General features: G+C 51.2%; 1 protein-coding gene across 3 annotated transcripts in view; it reads left to right on the top strand.

Moving 5' to 3' along the window:
- Window positions 1–4,470: 4,470 nt before the first annotated feature.
- Window positions 4,471–18,165, top strand: part of fhip1aa (FHF complex subunit HOOK interacting protein 1Aa) — a 198,591-nt gene continuing 184,896 nt past the window's right edge. For 2 of the 3 annotated variants that reach the window (XM_086011686.1, XM_086011678.1), the window contains exon 1: window positions 4,471–4,769. The gene's annotated coding sequence lies outside the window, so the exon portion shown is untranslated. The remainder of the gene's footprint in view (window positions 4,770–18,165) is intronic. The other variant, XM_086011696.1, reaches the window with a different exon arrangement.

The raw sequence follows: 18,165 nt of genomic DNA, 5'->3' as shown, positions 1-18,165 counted from the left end.
TGTCTGGTCCAGTGACCACTGCATCTGCCGACCCCATTACCGACAGCGAGGGTAAGACTCTCACCTTTTTCACCTGTTGCCTTCCACTTGGTCCCCCCGCCAGCATGCATCCTCAGTGTGCAGCCATGTCAGAGCCTTGCTGCAATCTGGCATGCCTTTCAGCAAAGCTGTCCTTTTGCTAAAGCCACTCTCCCACCTCCCACTTTCAGATGAAGCAGCACCAACTCGGGCTCAACGCGCTGAAGCTGCCAGTGCCAGTGCCACCGAAGGCGAGGACCAGGAGGAATCCGGACCAGCCGTTGCAGAATCCGGGGAGCTGACACATCTACAGACTGGGGATAGTAGTCCCCTGGAGGGGAGGTGGGGGTGGCTCTGAGGATGAACCAGTTGCCGGACCAAGCGGCATGCAGCAAAGCACGGGGGATAGGCAAGTTCGGCCACCGTCTCCCTGGAGGGCAAGGCAGGTCGTGATGACTGCTGCACAGAGTGCAGATGAGGTCCGTCGCCTGGCTGAGATGAGCAAACAGGCCCGGGTCAGACACACAGAGCTGATGGCTGCAGTGGAGAAGATGCCTGAGTCAATAGATTCATTGGCTAAGAGTATGTTGGACTTCGGGGCAACAATGGAGAGGACTCTCCAGGGCTTTGGGGCATCAATGGACAGGACTCTGCAGGTGTTCGGGGCAACAATGGACAGGTCTATCCAGGGCTTCGAGGCAACAATGGACAGGACTATCCAGGGCTTCGGCCCAACAATGGAGAGGACTGTCCACTTCTTTGAGTCGGCTATGGAAAGGACTGTTCAGGGCTTTGGACAATCCCTGGAAAGGTCTGTGCAGGGCTTGTCCGAGGCAGTGGAGCGGTCGGCACCTGGCTTGTCCGAAGCAATGGGACGAACTGTTCAGGCCTTCTCCGAAGCACTGGCACCTGGCACACAGGTCCTCCCTGTTGCCACGCAGTCACTTGCTGGGCTCCTCCACAGCCAGATTGATGCAACGCGATCTCTCACTGTAGCCACCCTCTCTGCATCAGTTAGGATCACCCCAGGCCCTTCCAGTCCCATACAAGGCCAGCAATCAGTGGAGCATGCGATTGTGGTGGTAGAGCCGACCCGCTCCCCTCAGATAGCCAGTGTGTCGTCCGACCATGGTGCAGGTGTCCTCTCTCAGCAGGAGACCACTGCACATGCCAGCGCTGGGACGCCTGCATTGCAGCTGCCACCACCTGCAGGCCACACTGCTTCCAGCCATGGTCCCATCAAGCATCCTGCATCCGCACCCTCCAAGCCCAGAGGTCGGCCAGGCCGTCCCTCAGGGGCTTCTGCACTTCCAGACAGTCAGCAGGTGTCCCCCAGCCTTGAGGCTGCCACTGGGTTCCAATTACGTCGGAGCATCAGGGAGGGAAGGGGCTGGGCGCGAAAGAGAAGTCGTTCTCCCTCAAGGGGCCAGTTGTAGAGTGAGGTGCTGAGACGTTTGTTTGTCCAAATGCAAGGACACCCTCACCTGTTGTTATATTTGCAGGTTTGTTGAGTTTTGCGGCTTTGCCGAACAGTTCACAGTTATTTTGAAACTTATGGTTTCTGTTGACATTACGTTGTTTAGCTGTAATGAAAGACTTTTGTGCCAATAAACAGAAGTTTCAATGTGGCATGGTGCATGTGACTAGTTTCAGTGATGCTGGCATTCAGAGGCCCTTCAACATCCAAAGTGCGCATGAGTTAAGACTCTCATCATTCCGCCACAGGGGTCTCGACACGAGTCCAGATGAGCCTCTGACGTATGGCCCTTCCACTTTCAGCAGCCCTTCCATCTTCCTCCTCCTCTTCCTCCTCCTCCGCCTCCTCCTCCTCCTCCTCATCCTCATCCTCCTCCTCCTCATCCTCCTCCTCCGCCTGCTCTTCCTCCTCCTCCTCCTCCGCCTGCTCTTCCTCCTCCTCCTCCTCCTCCGCCTCCTCCTCCTCCTCCTCCTCCTCCACCTGCTCTTCCTCCTCCTCCTCCTCCTCCTCCTCCTCCTCCTCCGCCTGCTCTTCCTCCTCCTCCTCCTCCTCCGCCTCCTCCTCCTCCTCCTCCTCCGCCTCCTCCTCCTCCTCCTCCGCCTGCTCTTCCTCCTCCTCCTCCTCCTCCTCATCCTCATACTCCTCCTCCTCCGCCTGCTCTGCTGGTCGTTGAGGGACAGCTGGAATTGGCTGGGTGCGTCGAATCACCAAGTTGTGGAGCATGCAGCAGACGACGACGATGTGTCCCACTTGCTGCGGCGAGTACTGCAGGGATCCCCCCGAATCTTCCAGACATTGGAGACGCTTTTTGACAACACCAATAGTGTGCTGTTTTCTGTGCCTGGTCGCCTGATGGCCGCTGCTGATCATCTCTTCTGCTGGGGTGTCGGCCACACGGAGTGTTGTCATCAGCCATGGCCAGAGAGGATAGCCCTTGTCCCCAGTAAGCCAGTCTCATCTTCGAGGCAGCCCCTCAAAAAGGTTACAAACTGAGGTCAGCTGCAGGATAAAGGCATCGTGGCTGCACCCTGGGAAATGCGCGGTGACTGCCATGATGATTTGGCGGTGGTCACAGACCGGCTGCATGTTGAGGGAGTGCAACCCCTTGCGGTTGCGGAAGTCCTAAGGATGATGGCATGGCGCCCTCAAAGCCAAGTGTGTGCTGTCACTCGCCCCCTGCACCATGGGGAAGTCCGCAATAGAAGCGACACCCTGCGTGCCCTCCGCCTGCTTGTGCAGGGTCTGAGGGAAGGTAATGAATTGATGCCTTCGCCTATAAAGGGCTTCTGTAACTTGCCGGATGCAACAGTGGACTGCAACCTGAGCGACAGTCGTAATGTCCGCAATGGCTGACTGAAAGGATCCGTTGGCATAAAAATGGAGGCCATCAGTCAGTTTAGCCATCACGGACAGAGAGGTTCTGCAGCGTTCACGCGGCTGCAGATCATGACCAAACAGGTGGCACAGATCAGTAACAATGTCCCTCCAGAATCGGAGCCTTCCCAAACACTGCTCCTCCGACATGTCAAGGCTTGTCACCTGCTGCCTAAAGACCCTCGCAGCTTCCCATCGGATTGGCCAACCTCCATTGGCCCCACTCCTTCTGGCCAATCCCGGCCCTCTCTCCTGCCTTCTCTCTGCCCCTTCACAGTGTTGGGCGATGAGGCCGTCACCCTCCAAACAAGCTCTCATTCCGATGCCAGTTGGTCAAAAGGCTTTTAGGTGTAGTGCTGCAAGTGCTTCGGACAGGCTTGAAGGACCCAAGTACTGTAAAGCTACATTCCCAGAACTCCGCTCCACATTAGCTCGCCAACTCTCTCTGGCAACGATCGCAATGAGCAGGCCAAGTGGCAGAAGAATCTGCACTAAAGCTGTCCCCTTTAAATAGCGTCCCCCTACTCCGAGAAGGGCCTGTTAGCCCTCCCTCGAACTGTCACTAATAGCGCTGGGCGCTAAGGCTCCGAGCGCCCCTAGAAGGCGTTGCACACTGAAATGACGTCATGAACTGCTTGCGCTCGCGGGCGCGCGCAAACACTTAGCACAGGCGCTAAATGTATAGTCAATATCTGAGTTGTCGCTATCTTCATAGCGCCCGCCCCAACATAGGGCATCGCCCCAATTCTAGGTCTCTTTAGGCGCTCAGCGCCGGCGCTACCAACCCAATTTCTAGGCCATAAGATTCTGAGGGGGATTGACAGGGTAGATGCTGAGAGGTTGTTTCCCCTGGCTGGAGAGCCTAGAACTAGGGGGCATAGTCTCAGGATAAAAGGTCGGCCATTTAGACTGAGTTGAAGAGGAATTTCTTCACTCAGAGGGTTGTGAATCTTTGGAATTTTCTACCCCAAAGGGCTGTGGATGGTGAAACGTTGAGTAATTCAAGGCTGAGATAGATTTTTGGACTCTAGGGGAATCAAGGGATATGGAGGTCAGGCGGGAGAGTGGAGTTGAGGTCGAAGATCAGCCATGATCTTATTGAATGGCGGAGCAGGCTCACGGGGCTGTACTCCTGTTCCTAATTCTTATGTTCTTATGGATATATACTTGAAAAGGAAAAATTTGCAGGGATATGGGGAAAGAGCGGGGGAGTGGGGCTAATTGGATAGCTCCTTCAAAGAGCTGGCACATGCATCATGGAGTGAATGGCCTCCTTCTGTGCTCCATGATTCTACATACAGCCCAAAACATCCTTAGGTCTGTTTGTTTACCTAGAGAATATTAGAGCCTGGTGCACTGAGCCCGGGCTCAGCAAGGACCGAGTGCCGGTGCCCTGAGCCTGGTGCCCTGAGCCCGGGCTCAGCAAGGACTGGGTGCTGGTGCCCTGAGCCTGGTGTCCTGATGCCCTGAGCCCGGGCAGTTTGAGGTGCCGCTCCCTCTGGCGGCGATGGCTGTCCCGGGAAGGCTGAGCTCGGCACCTCTCTGAGCACAGGTTACTTTTACAGCTCCACCCTCCGCGGCCTTTGCACATCGCTCACCGCAACCCGGACACTCCCACTCCCAGTTGTCCTCTCCCCCTCCCTCTGGAGAACTGGTGTTATTAAAATGCCACTGAGAGGAGATGCTGAACTTGTCTGTGCTTTGAGCAGGGAGGAAGTGACTGCCTAATCCAGGGGATTAGAAACTACAGAAGCCTCTCCCTCCCCCACCTGGTTTTCTGATCCAAGAGCAGGGGACATACAATAACCAGTTCTGCAAAGGGCGGCACAGGAATGGGCAGAGCCCAGTAACCGGAGGGAGGAGACAGCAATCGTTGGAGAGCCGCTGCTGCCCGAGCCGAGTAAGTTTAAATGTCCCACTTTGCTGCACTCGCCGGGCCTGGGCTGGGGATTTGAAAGGTTTAAAACCGCTGTGTGTGTTTTCTCTCTGCCTCTGGTGCTAATCCAGTAGCCGAGCGCTGTGGTGTTTTGCCCATCGGGGGAACTCGATCCTTTTTATTTAAACTCGGCACCGAGCTCTGCTTCCTCATCGCCCGGGTGCGATCCCCGTTCCCGGCAGTGTGAGCTCACACTTTAACACCAGGGGACAGCAATCTTTAACGCCAGGGTCAGCCCAGGCGAAGGTGCTGCACCTGCTCGCCGCGGCGCTGCTTGTTCGTGTTCAGTGGTGGGTGTTTTATTGGTTGTGAAGTGTATTTGGTTTGATTGTTCAGAAGAAACCGAAAGGTCAGTCACGGTAGAAAATGTTTGCAGACGGGAGTTGGCAGAACATTGCAATGGGACCGGATCTTCAGCACACGAGTTGCTTACTCTGCCAGTCATTCATTGCCCTTCAGTCACACTGGAGGCAACTTTTTTCTTTGGTTGGGGAGGGAACACAACACTTTGAGTGAAATGGAAGATAACGTGATGTGGATTGGCTCGTTCGTTAATTAAAGTGTGGCTTTTTGTGTTTGCTGGAATTTAACAAGAACTTGGTTCACATGGAATAAACTTAGTTCTTCACTACTGGCGCGTTGAGTCATATCCAGGGTGAAGGAACAAGCAGCCACGGGGCGATGTTATGAGATATTAGCGAATGCACTGTTTTCTGGGGTAAGCAGGTTGCCTTGAGAAGTGTCATGTGACATGTCCCTTGGCACCGAGCTGGCACGGTTGTTAAGGAGATGTGTTTTGGAACGTTACATCACTATTGTTAACTCTTTGAGGACTGCACCAGAGCCCAGAGTAACCAGATCACACCGTGCTCGTGTTTCACAATGCATTGTTGGCATTGTTTCCCTATATTTATTTTAACACATCTAAAATTCTGGAAAGTTGGTTTTTAATGGAAATGTAAGTAAAAGTGTGTATTTTGAAAACCTTTTAGGGTTGAAAGAGTTACACCTTTTGTGGCAATACTGTTTCAGTGAAATTGTCCTTTGGTTACAACATCATGTGTTACATTGGCAGTATATGTTATCCACAGTGCAGTGAGTGTATGTGGTATAGAGTGATAATGAGAAGACCGTGGAAAAATGAATGGAATTGCTGAATTCAATCCCTAATTTACCGGTAAAAATCCTGGAATCCCATGTCATAAAAACAGATTTAGATTTATTCTGTCACTATAGATCAGTAGCTCTGGTAATGAGCGAGCCTTAAAAAGATGCTTGCAAATGGCCGTGGAAACTTCATGTGGGCAGGTGTACTCATGTTAGGGGTGTACTGCTGTGCTTGTCTGCTGAAACAATGTTCAGTGGCAATTGTTTGCACTTTCTGGGTTATTTGCTAGCAATGAGAGCATTCTCTTGTGGTGCTCAAGTTCTGTATCAGGTGTTCCTGAAATACCAGCCAGCCGTTGGCAGTAGGACAGCAACAAAGATCACATTAAAAATATTCTTCAGTAAATACAAGATTGTTCATAGGAAATCCTTATCGAATTTATTGATCCACGTTCATGAAAGAAGGAAAGAATGAATTGAAAATAATTACAAATGCACAATTTCTAGCAAGTAGATTCTCACTAATGTTAAGTTTTTGTTTTAGATCTTGAATTGTCATGTAGTTGTACAGCATGACCAGCAGCTCGGTAAGTGCTATCAATTTAATCTGGTTCTGAGCTTAACACTGCCGAGATGTTTTTGAACATCTTCCCTAGCTACTTCCATATGAGAGAGCATTCAGTCAGCATTAGAAATCTTTAAAAAGAAAGCTCACTCAGGGAGGGATAACTTTCCATGTCCATCAGGTTAAACTTTTGCATTAAGTATTACATATGTTTAGCGTGTTGGTAATTAAAATGTTTCCCTCTTCCTCCCGTACCCCCTCCCAGGGTAGCTCATGCCCCTGGCTACAGAAGCAGAGCAGTGGATTGGGAATGGGTTGCTTGACCATCTGTTTTGTAGGAAGAGCAAGGACTGGCAGGACCAATGGCTGGAATGGAGATATTTTACTTCTCGCCCCTTTCTGTTGCTTGTTAATTACAGTCAGTAACAGTTCAAGCCACCAGCAGTGGTGTGAGACTTCTGTCTTCCCTGTTAACCGTTGCTCTTATCCACAGTATTTTGCCTTTTGTACGTCGGAAATCTGAAATATAAACCAAAATTGCTGGGAATACTCAGCAGGTCAGGCAACATCTGTGGAGAGAAAAACAGAGTTAACGTTTCAGGTCTGTGACCTTTCATCAGAACTGAAAAATGTTACAGATGTAACAGATTTTAAGCAAGTAGAGGCAGGGAAAAGGGGGAGGTGAGGAAAGAACAAAAGGGAAGGTCTGTGATCGGATGGCAGGCAGGAGAGATTAAATGACAAAAGGAATGATGGTGCAAGGCAAAAGGGGACGGTACTGGGACAAGTAAAGAAACCAAACATGGGTTTAGAGGAGGTGTAAATGGTAACAGTAGAACCATTACCAGCACCTGCTGCCTGGAAAAAAAATGGGAGCAGTGTAACTTATAATAGGAACTTATTTCTTCCTACAAAAGCAAAATATTGTGAATACTGGAAATCTGAAATAAAAACAGAAAACGCTGGAAATACTCAGCAGGTCAGGCACCATCTGTAGAGAGAGAAACAGAGTTAACGTTTCAGGTCGATGAGCTTCCTACCTCGACATCATGGCCTTGACGGAAACCTGGCTGAAGGTTGCTGACACCTTCCCCCTAAATGAAGTCTCCCCGCCTGGTTATACCTTCCACCACTTGCCCCACCCAGACCATCGTGGTGGCGGTGTGGCTCTTAGCACCAAATCCCACCCTGGTCTGTCCCCCCGACTCCTCCAACACTTTCTCCTCCTTTTGAGCATCTCATCTTGATCCATCTCTCTCGCCTTTCATTTAAAATCTTCATTCTCTACCGGCCACCCAAGTACCATGAAAATATTCTCACCGAGATATCTTCACTGCTTTCCTCCCTCAGCCTCTGCACCGAGCGACTTCTCATCCTCGGTAATTTCAACCACCATCTCAATTCATCGTGCTCTCGCTCCTCTGAGTTCACTGCCCTCCTATCCTCCCTTAATCTCTCCCTCAATATAAACTCCCCAACACATATACACAGCCACCCCATAACCTTGCCACCTCATGTGGCCTCGCTACTCCCATCATGTCAATCATAGATAAGAGCATCTTTGATCACATACTTGCATCGCTCTCCACCCACATCCCCCTTCCCCCTCCCAACCCTACTTCCTTCTGTGTCTGCTCCTGGAAAAAAACTCACTCCCAGTTCACTTACAACTGTACTTTCAAAATCCCAACTGTCCAGCCTTTGGCCTTTCATTCACCATGACATTCTGCAGCTACCGATCTGCTCAACCACACCCTCACCTCCAGCTTTGATGCCCTAGTCCCTATTAAAACCATTACTCCCTCCCTCTCCCTGGCAACTATCTGATGTTGAACCAGACTGTTGGCAACCTTGGTGTCATATTTGACCCCAAGATGAGCTTCTGACCACATATCCACGCCATCACTAAGACCACCTCTTTCCACCTCCGTAACATTGCTCGACTCCGCCTCTGCCTCAGCTCATCTGCTGCTGAAGTCCTCATCCATGCCTTTGTTACCTCTAGACTTGACTATTCCAACACACTCCTGGCTGGCCTCCCATTTTCTACCCTCCGTAAACTTGAGGTCATCCAAAAATCTGATGCCCATGTCCTAACTTGCACCAAGTCCCGTTCACCCAGCACCCCTGTGCTCACTGACCTACACTGGCTCCCTTGGGATGTTTTATTACATTAAGACACTATATAAATACAAGTTGTTGTTGACTCTATTCTTTTTCTCCCCTTTTCCAGTTTCTTTTGACCTACATCTGCGACCCTTCCGATGCCCACCGCCACTTTAACAGTTTCCAATTTCCTGGCCCTAACATTAAGTCTCCTTTTCACCATGGACATCTAGTCCCTCTACACCTCTATACCCCACCAGGACGGCCTGTGGGCCGTTTGCTTCTTCCTTAAACGGAGGCCCAACCAGTTCACATCCACCACCATCCCCCTCCGCCTGGCTGAGATGAACAACTTCTCCTTTGCCTCTTCTCACTTCTTCCAAATGAAAGATGTTGCTATAACCTATATCACTATAGGAACCCATATGGAGCTATTCATGGGATACGTAGAACATTCTTTACTCCAGTCCTACGTGGGGCCCCTCCCTCACCTCTTTTTCCAGTACATTGATGACTGTAGCGGTGTCACTTCCTGCTCTCGCCCCGAACTGAAAAATTTAATCAACGTTGCTTCCAATTTCCACCCCTCCCTCGCCTTCATATAGTCCATCTCCAATTTATCTGTACCCTTAGCGACTTCTCTATCTCCATTTCTGGGGATAGGCTATCGACCAATATCTACTATAAGCCCATGAACTCCTACAGCTACCTTGATTATACTTCCTCCCACCCCGCTTTTTGTAAGGACTCTATTCCATTCATACAGTTTCTCCGTCTCGGTTGCATCTGTTCTGACAATGCCACCTTCCACACCAATGGTTCTGATACGTCTTCCTTTTTCCTCAGCCGAGGATTCCCCTCCACCATGTCCATCCCATTTTCCACATTTCTGCTCTCACTCCTTCCACTCCTCCCAGAACCATGATAGGTTCCCCTTGTCTTTACCTTCCACCCCACCATTTCTCTTCTCCCCTTTCAGCATTCCAAAGGGACCGTTCCTTCTTGACATCCCTGTCCACTCTTCAATCGTTCCCAACACCCACTCCCCTTCCCATGTAAGCGCAGGAGATGCAACACCTCTCTTCACACCATCCAGGGCCCCAAACACTCCTTCCAGGTGAAACAGCGATTTCACTTGTACTTCTTTCAATTTAGTATACTGTATTTGCTGCTCGCGATGCCATCACCTCTACATTGGGGAGACCAAATGCAGATTAGGTGATCGCTTTGCTGAACACTCTGTTCAGTCCACAAACGTGACCCTGAGCTTCTGGTCACTTGCCATTTTAATTCACCGCCCCAGTCCCACTCTGACCTCTCTGTCCTTGGCCTCTTACAGTGTTCCAATGAAGCTCAACGTAAGCTCGAGGAACTGCACCTCATCTTTTGATTAGGCACTTTCGAGTCTTCTGGATTCAACATTGAGTTCAACAATTTCAGATCATAACCACTGTTCCTATTTTTTCGGACAGCAGCTGATTCTGCTATTGCCACTTACACCTCCTCCAGATCCATCTTTTGTTTCTTTATGTGTCCCATTACCATCCCCTTTTGCCTTGCGCCATCATCCCTTTTGTCATTTAATCTCTCCTGCCTTCTACCCTATCACTGGCCTTCCCTTTTGTTCTTTCCTTTCCCTCCCCCTTTCCCTGCGTCTGTACTTGCTGTAAACCTGTTACATCTGTAACATTTTCCAGTTCTGACGAAAGGCCACAGATCTGAAACGTTAACTCTGTTTCTCTCTCCACAGATGCTGCCTGGCCTGCTGAGTATTTCCAGCATTTTCTGTTTATATTATTAAACGTTGCTCTTGATTGGTCAGGAGTGACTAAAGAAGCAACTGGTAACTTTGTTCATTACATTTTCAAAGAATTGTCTCTACCAGCATGGTCTTCACTCATTGCCAATAAATGTTGCATAATTTGCTTGTACTATCACTAAATGAGAAACATATCTCGTTCTTCTATATACTGGGAAGTACTGGCCTATTTTAAATGCTTGAACCTCGTACTACACTTGATCAAACGCAACAATAACGTGTCTTTAATGTAATAAGACGTCCCAAGGCGCTTCATAGGAGCAAAGTCAGGCAAAAATTGATACAGAACCAAAGAAGGAGATATTAGAGCAGGTTGGTCAAAGAGGTAGCTTTTAAGGAGTGTCTTAAAGGAAGAAAGAGAGGTAGAGAGATTTAAGGAGGGAATTACAGACCTTAGGGCATGGACAGCTGAAGGCACGGCCGGCAATGGTGGAGCAATTAAAAATTGGGAATGCACAAGAGGCCATAATTGGAGGAGCACAGAGATCTTGGAGCGTTGTAGGGCTGGAGGAGGTTCCAGAGATAGGGAGGAGCAAGGCCATGGAGGGATTTCAAAACAAGGATGAGAATTTTAAAATCAAGCCATTACTGGACCGGGAGCCAATGTAGGTCAGTGAGCACAGGGGTGATGGGTGAACCGGACTTGGTGTGAGTTAGGATACGGGAAGCGGAGCTTTGACTGAGCTCAAGTTTATGGAGGGTGGAAGATGGGAGCCTGGCCACAGGTGCATTGGAATAGTCTAGTCTGGAGGTAACAGAGGCATGGGTGAGAGTTTCAGGAGCAGGTGAGCTGAGGCAGGGGCGGAGTCGGGCGATGGTACAGAGCTGGAAGTAGACAGTTTTGGCGATGGAGAGGATATGGGGTCAAGTAGGGCAATTAATTAATTAAGAAAGGGAAAATAGAATATGAGAGTAAGCTTGCAGGGAACATAAAAACTGACTGTAAAAGCTTTTATAGATATGTGAAGAGAAAAAGATTGGTGAAGTCAAGCATAGGTCCCTTGCAGTCAGAATCGGGGGAATTTATAATGGGGAACAAAGAAATGGCAGACCAACTAAATACATATTTTGGTTCTGTCTTCACAAAGGAGGACACAAATAACCTCCCAGAAATACCGGGGAACATAGGGTCTGATGAAAGGGTGGAACTGAAAGAAATCAGTATTTGTAGGGAAATGGTGTTAGGAAAATTGATGGGACTGAAGGCCGATAAATCCCCAGGGCCTGATAATCTACATCCCAGGGTACTTAAGGAAGTGGCCCTAGAAATAGTAGATGCATTGCTGGTCATCTTCCAGAACTCAATAGACTCTGGAACATGGAACAGTACCCATGGATTGGAGGGTAGCTAATGTTTCCCCACTATTCAAAAAAGGTGGCAGAGAAAAAGCAGGGAATTATAGACCGGTAAGCCTGACATCGGTAGTGGGGAAAATGCTGGAGTCCATTATAAAAGATGTAATAGCAGAGCACTTGGAAAGCAGTGACAGGATCTGTTGTGTATGTACCTTTAAGAGAATAACTGGTCTCAGACTGCAGTACCGGCAGTGACCACCCCTGTATAAAAGGCGCTAGTGAGCCTCTGTAGTTTCAGTTTCCCGATTGACTTCAATCAGTAAAGACTTGTTTTGTTCAACTCCTGCTGTCTGTGTCTCAATCATTCACGGACATAATACTGGCGACGAGCAGATACGAACTTACCTACAGTCTGCACCACCTCCTGGGATCCATTCCTGCAGCGAAGTGAGCAGAGGTCGAGGCCAGAAGGAAGAAAGAAGCAGTAGAAACGGGCGTCGACTGTGGGCATCCGCCCCTGTGTTAGCGGAGTTGAAGATTGCTGGAGAAGCTGTCGAAAGCGGGGCCTGGTTCCTGTCGACGGTGCTTCAGCTAATCGGGCTGGTGGCAGGTAGTACACTGATCCTTCCTGGGCTGTGGCGTTCGCGAACTCGAGCAGGTGGCTTGCAACGGGGCCCAGCAGCGTTGTCGGGAAGAGGAGAGAGAGAGGGTGGAGCACACAGGGCGCGGCCGGTGCTACGAAGCCGGGCTGCGTATAGACCCGAGAAGAGGGAGGCAAGAGTCCCACAGGGTTGTTCCACGACGGGAAAATAATTAAAAAAAAGAAATATTAAACGCGCAAGAAACCGCGAGGAGCTGCAGGTTGCAACGGGAACTGCGGAAAGCAGCGCTAGCAACAGCGGGGAAGAAGGCAAAGCGCCGGAGGCGCCATCTTAATCAGCGGGGAAGAAGGCAAAGCGCGGGAGGCGCCATTTTGTTAAATCGGAGAAGAAGGCAAAGCGCGGGAGGCGCCATTTTAGATTTTCAAGATGCCGAAGACTGGCTGTATCACTGCCTTTGATAATACAATAGAGGACTGGACCACGTATGTGGAAAGAGTCGAGGTATATTGCGAGGCAAACGAAATAGCTGATGAGAAAAAGGCATCGGTATTGCTAAACTTAATGGGCGCTAGAACGTACGGCCTATTGCGGGACCTGATTACTCCAGCCAAACCGAAGGCGAAGAGTTTTAACGAAATTGTTGCTGTCCTACTTGATAGCAGAAAGATTTAAATTCCACAGGAGAACCCAGCATAAAGATGAGAGCAATGCTGAGTACCTTACGGAACTACGCAAGCTATCAAAGCACTGCCAGTTCGGAGCAGGACTGGCAGATACCCTATGGGACAAATTTGTCTGTGGACTCCTGAGTGAAGGAACACAGAAGAAGTTACTCTCAGAGAAAGAGCTGACGCTAGCTAAGGCTTTCAGCGTGGCAGTATCATACGAAGCAGCAGCCAGGGGAGCTGCGGAAATTAAACAAAAGCCACAGGAATACGGCACCCACGAAATGACACGGGGATTTGCAAAATGTTATCGCTGCGGCAGAACTAACCATGACCAGAAGGACTGCTGGTCTAAAGACAAAATATGCAGGCAATGCGGAAAGATGGGACACATTGCACGAGTTTGCAGGTCTGGGAAGAAGACCAGCGACAACAAAAAGGCTACTAAGGAACCGTACAAGAAAGTACAAAAGATGACGGACAGTAGTTCCGAAGACCAGATGAGCGATAGTGAATCCGGGAACAGGAGACTAAGCTGTCTCAAACTTCACAATGTAATCGCAAAAGAGGATCACCGAACCATTTGGGTCACCCTCATGATAGCAGGGTCCCAAGTTAAAATGGAATTGGATACAGGATCAGCGCTAACCGTCATGAATTGACGAGACTACGAGCGGCTATTCTCACACATACCCTTGAGAGAGACATCCATCGTCTTGACGACGTATACGGGGCAAAAAGTATACCCCAGAGGAAAAATAAGGGTGCCTGTTGAATACAACGGCAAGAAAATACGGAAATTGTATCTCTACATACTGCAAAATGGTGGACCACCGTTATTGGGACGTGAATGGATCAGGAAGATAAGCTTAGATTGGCACTCCATTCATGCAATGATGGTGGACGGTAAAAAAGATGACGACGTCACTCCTGGACGATTGTCAACAATCTTAGCTAACGCCTGATGCGCTATCAATTACTCATAAAAGACTGAGAGTTAAGAGAGTAACTAAAGGCTTTTATTAACAAAAGAATGAAGGTCTGCCTCGAGTGGTCGACCGGTCCAGAAATACAAAGGGCTGGGGAGCAGTCACCTTTATACTAGGACTTGTGGGAGGAGTCAGCCGAGGCATGTCCAGGCATGTACACAGTGGAATACAAACAGTGGTTTACCACATTCACCCCTTGTTTAAAATTGAGTCCGGCGGGGTGAAGTGTATTAAAAGTTAGTGTATTGGAGTCTCTCCAGAGGTCTTGTCTGCCGCTGTGATCGGCGTGGCGACGGCAGGGGTAGTGGAGCTTCCGGCGTCGAGTCCTGCGTGGGCTGTGGCACAGGCGTGTCATCCTCGTAGATGTCGAGCGGGTCGCGGGGCCCAGGCCTGCCGTCTGCTGGGGCTGGATATCGGATCGTGGGGGGGGGGTGGTAGTGAGTAGTGGGTTACTGTGGCCCCCGAGGGGGCAAGGTCTCTTATGGAGACTGTGTCCTCCCGCCCGTCCGGGTATGCAATGTAAGCATACTGGGGGTTGGCGTGGAGGAGGTCGACCCTCTCGACAAGGGGGTCCGTTTTATGGGTCCTCACGTGCCTTCTCAGTAGGACCGGCCCTGGGGACGTCAGCCATGGCGGTAGCGATGTCCCCGATGTGGACTTCCTTGGGAAGACAAACATTTTCTCATGAGGGGTGGCGTTAGTGGCAGTGCAGAGCAGTGACCGAATAGAGTGGAGCGCATCGGGGAGCACATCCTGCCAGCGGGAGGTTGGAAGGCCCCTAGACTTTAAGGCTAGCAGGGCGGCCTTCCAAACTGTCGCATTTTCTCTTTCCACCTGTCCGTTCCCCCGGGGGTTGTAACTGGTGGTCCTGCTTGTGGCAATACCCCTAGTTAGCAGGTACGGACGGAGTTCGTCGCTCATAAACGATGAGCCCCGGTCGCTATGGATATAGCTGGGGAAACCGAACAGGGTGAAGAGGTCGTTCAGACATTTAATGACCGTGGCACTGGTCATGTCCGGGCAGGGGATGGCGAACGGGAAACGGGAGTACTCATCAATAATATTGAGGAAGTACACATTGCGGTCGGAGGAGGGGAGAGGCCCTTTAAAATCAACGCTCAGGCGCTCGAAGGGGCGAGTGGCTTTTATCAGGTGGGCCCTGTCTAGTCTATAAAAGTGCGGTTTGCACTCAGCGCAGACTTGGCAGTTCCTGGTCATGGTCCTGACCTCCTCAATAGAGTAAGGCAGGTTGCGGGCCTTGATGAAGTGGAAGAACCTGGTGACCCCCGGGTGGCAGAGGTCATTGTGGAGGGCCCGCAGTCTATCGATCTGCGAGCTGGCGCAGGTGCCACCCGATAGCGCATCCGGGGGTTCATTGAGCTTCCCGGGCCGGTACAAGATCTCGTAATTGTAGGTGGAAAGTTCGATTCTCCACCTCAAGACCTTGTCATTTTTGATTTTGCCCCTCTGCTTGTTGTTAAACATGAAAGCAACTGAACGTTGGTCAGTGAGCAGGGTAAATCGTTTTCAGGCCAGGTAGTGCCTCCAATGACGCACAGCCTCCACAATCGCCTGGGCCTCCTTCTCAACAGCGGAGTGTCTGGTCTCCGGGCCTTGGAGGGTTCGTGAAAAGAAGGCCACGGGTCTCCCCGCCTGATTGAGGGTAACGGCCAGGGCAAAGTCGGACGCGTCGCTTTCCACCTGGAAGGGGATGGATTCGTCCACTGCGTGCATGGTGGCTTTGGCAATGTCTTCCTTGATACGGTGGAAGGCTAAGCGGGCCTCTGCTGTCAAGGGAAAAGAGGTGGACTTGATCAGCGGATGGGCCTTGTCCGCATAGTAGGGGACCCACTGGGCATAATAGGAGAAAAACCCTAGGCACCTCTTCAGGGCCTTGAGGCAGTGGGGCAGTGGGAGTTCCATAAGGGGACGCATCCGGTCGGGGTCGGGGCCGATGACTCCGTGTTCCACAACACAGCCAAGGATGGCGAGGCGGTTTGTGCGGAATATGCACTTCTCCTTGTTATATGTCAGGTTCAGGAGTTGGGCGGTGCGGAGGAATTTTTCGAGGTTTGCGTCATGGTCCTGCAAGTCACGGCCGCAGATGGTCACATTGTCCAGATATGGGAAAGTGGCCTGCAACGCATTTTGATCTACCATCCGGTCCATCTCCCTTTGGAAGACGGAGACCCCGTTGGTGACGCCAAAGGGAACCCTAAGGAAGTGGTAGAGGCGGCCGTTTGCCTCAAAGGCAGTATACTGGCGGTCCTCAGGGCGGATAGGGAGCTGGTGGTATGCTGATTTCAGGTCAATGGTCGAGAAGACGCGGTACTGCGCGATCTGGTTGACCATATCAGCTATGCGGGGGAGTGAGTAGGCGTCCAGCAGGGTGTAGCGATTTATTGTCTGGCTGTAGTCGATGACCAGGCACTGCTTCTCGCCGGTCTTAACGACCACAACCTGGGCTCGCCAGGGGCTGGTGCTGCCCTCAATAATCCCTTCCTTCAGGAGCCGCTCCACTTCGGTTTTAATGAAAACCCTGTCCCCGGCACTGTATCACCTGCTCTTTGTGGCGATGGGCTTACAGTCGGGGGTGAGGTTAGCAAACAGTGGGGGGGGGGATGACTCTGAGTGTGGAGAGGTTGCACCTGGTGCGCGGCGGGCAATTTGGGAGCTGCTGGCTGCGGACTGTGAGTGGGGGTAGGGGTCCACCGTACGCCATCGTAACACTTTTAAGGTGGCACTGAAAATCTAACCCCAGCAGGACGGCAGCACAGAGGTCGGGCAGGACCAGAAGTTTAAAATGATCGTACACGGTCCCATCTACTACGAGTGTCACTACGCAGTAGCCGCCGATGTCCGCCGACTGGGACTCGGAGGCCATAGAAATCCGCTGGTGCGCAGGCAGGACTGGGAGAGAGCAACGCCGCACCGTGTCAGGGTGGATGAAGCTCTCCGTGCTCCCAGAGTCAAAAAGGCAGATTGTATCGTGGCCATTTACCTTAATGTCCATTGTGGAACTGGCCAGCTGGTGCGGTCTCGCTTGGTCCAGTGTAACGGATGCCAGCGTAGGGGTCGGTGTGTCGCTGCGGGTATCAGATGAGGCGGTGTTGGGGGCCTGCTGCGTTCCGCCTGTCGTCCAAGATGGCGGCGTCCATGATCCCCATGTGGCTGGAGGCGTCCAAAATGGCTGCTGTACCGGTGGTTCGCACATGGCCGGGGAGGCCCAAGATGGCGGCCCGCATGGCCCACATGCGGCGCTGATGGGGTTCGGGGTGGCTTTGGCCCTGCAGATGTTAGCGTAGTGTCCCTTCTTCCCGCAGCCCGAGCAGATCGCGTTTTTCACCGGGCAGCGCGCTCTGGGGTGTTTTGCCTGGCCACAGAAGTAGCATTTCTGGCCTTGGGGCACTGCTGTCTGGCCTTGGGACACTGCTGCGGTAGTTGGGCCGTTGCTGGGGTGTGGCTGGGGTGGCACGGCGCTATGAGGCGGTCCTACCGTGTCCCAGGCTGTCATTCCCCGCGGCATCCACGGTGCAGAGGAGTAGGCATCCATGCCCCGGTAGGCTGCATCCAATGATAGTGCGAGTTCAGAGGCCTTGTTGAGGTCGAGGTCACTCTGCTCCAACAGTCGCTGTCGGGTGTAATTGGATCTGTGGCCCGCTACAAAAGCGTCCCGGATAAGTTCCTCTGTGTACACGGCGGCCTTTACATCCTTACAACCACAGGCCCAGCCAAGCACAGACAGTGCCTGAAGGTATTCCACGGTCGATTCCCCAGGTTGTTGTTTACGACTCCCCAGAAGGTGCCTGGCGTACACTTCGTTCACTGGGCGCGTGTACTGGTCCTTGAGGAGCTTGATAGCGTCCGCGTACGAGGTCGCGTCTTGGATGACCGAGTACACTCGGTGGTTCACTTTGGAGGTCAGGACATCCAGTTTGTCCTCGTCCGATTTGATTGCTGCGGAGGCGGTCAGGAATTTTTCGAAACACTTAAGCCAGTGAGTAAACTTGGTGGATGAGTCCGCCTCCCGATGATCTAAGTCCAGGCATGCTGGTGTGAGGATCTTCTCCATTATAAAAATTTTGTTAATAAAATTGATGCGCTATCAATTACTCATAAAAGACTGAGAGTTAAGAGAGTAACTAAAGGCTTTTATTAACAAAAGAATGAAGGTCTGCCTCGAGTGGTCGACCGGTCCAGAAATACAAAGG

Source organism: Somniosus microcephalus, chromosome 2, assembly GCF_052327205.1.
Source record: "Somniosus microcephalus isolate GS21.2 chromosome 2, FLI_Smic_1.0, whole genome shotgun sequence".
NCBI lineage: Eukaryota > Metazoa > Chordata > Chondrichthyes > Squaliformes > Somniosidae > Somniosus > Somniosus microcephalus.
This window is presented reverse-complemented; position numbering and strand designations above follow the sequence as displayed.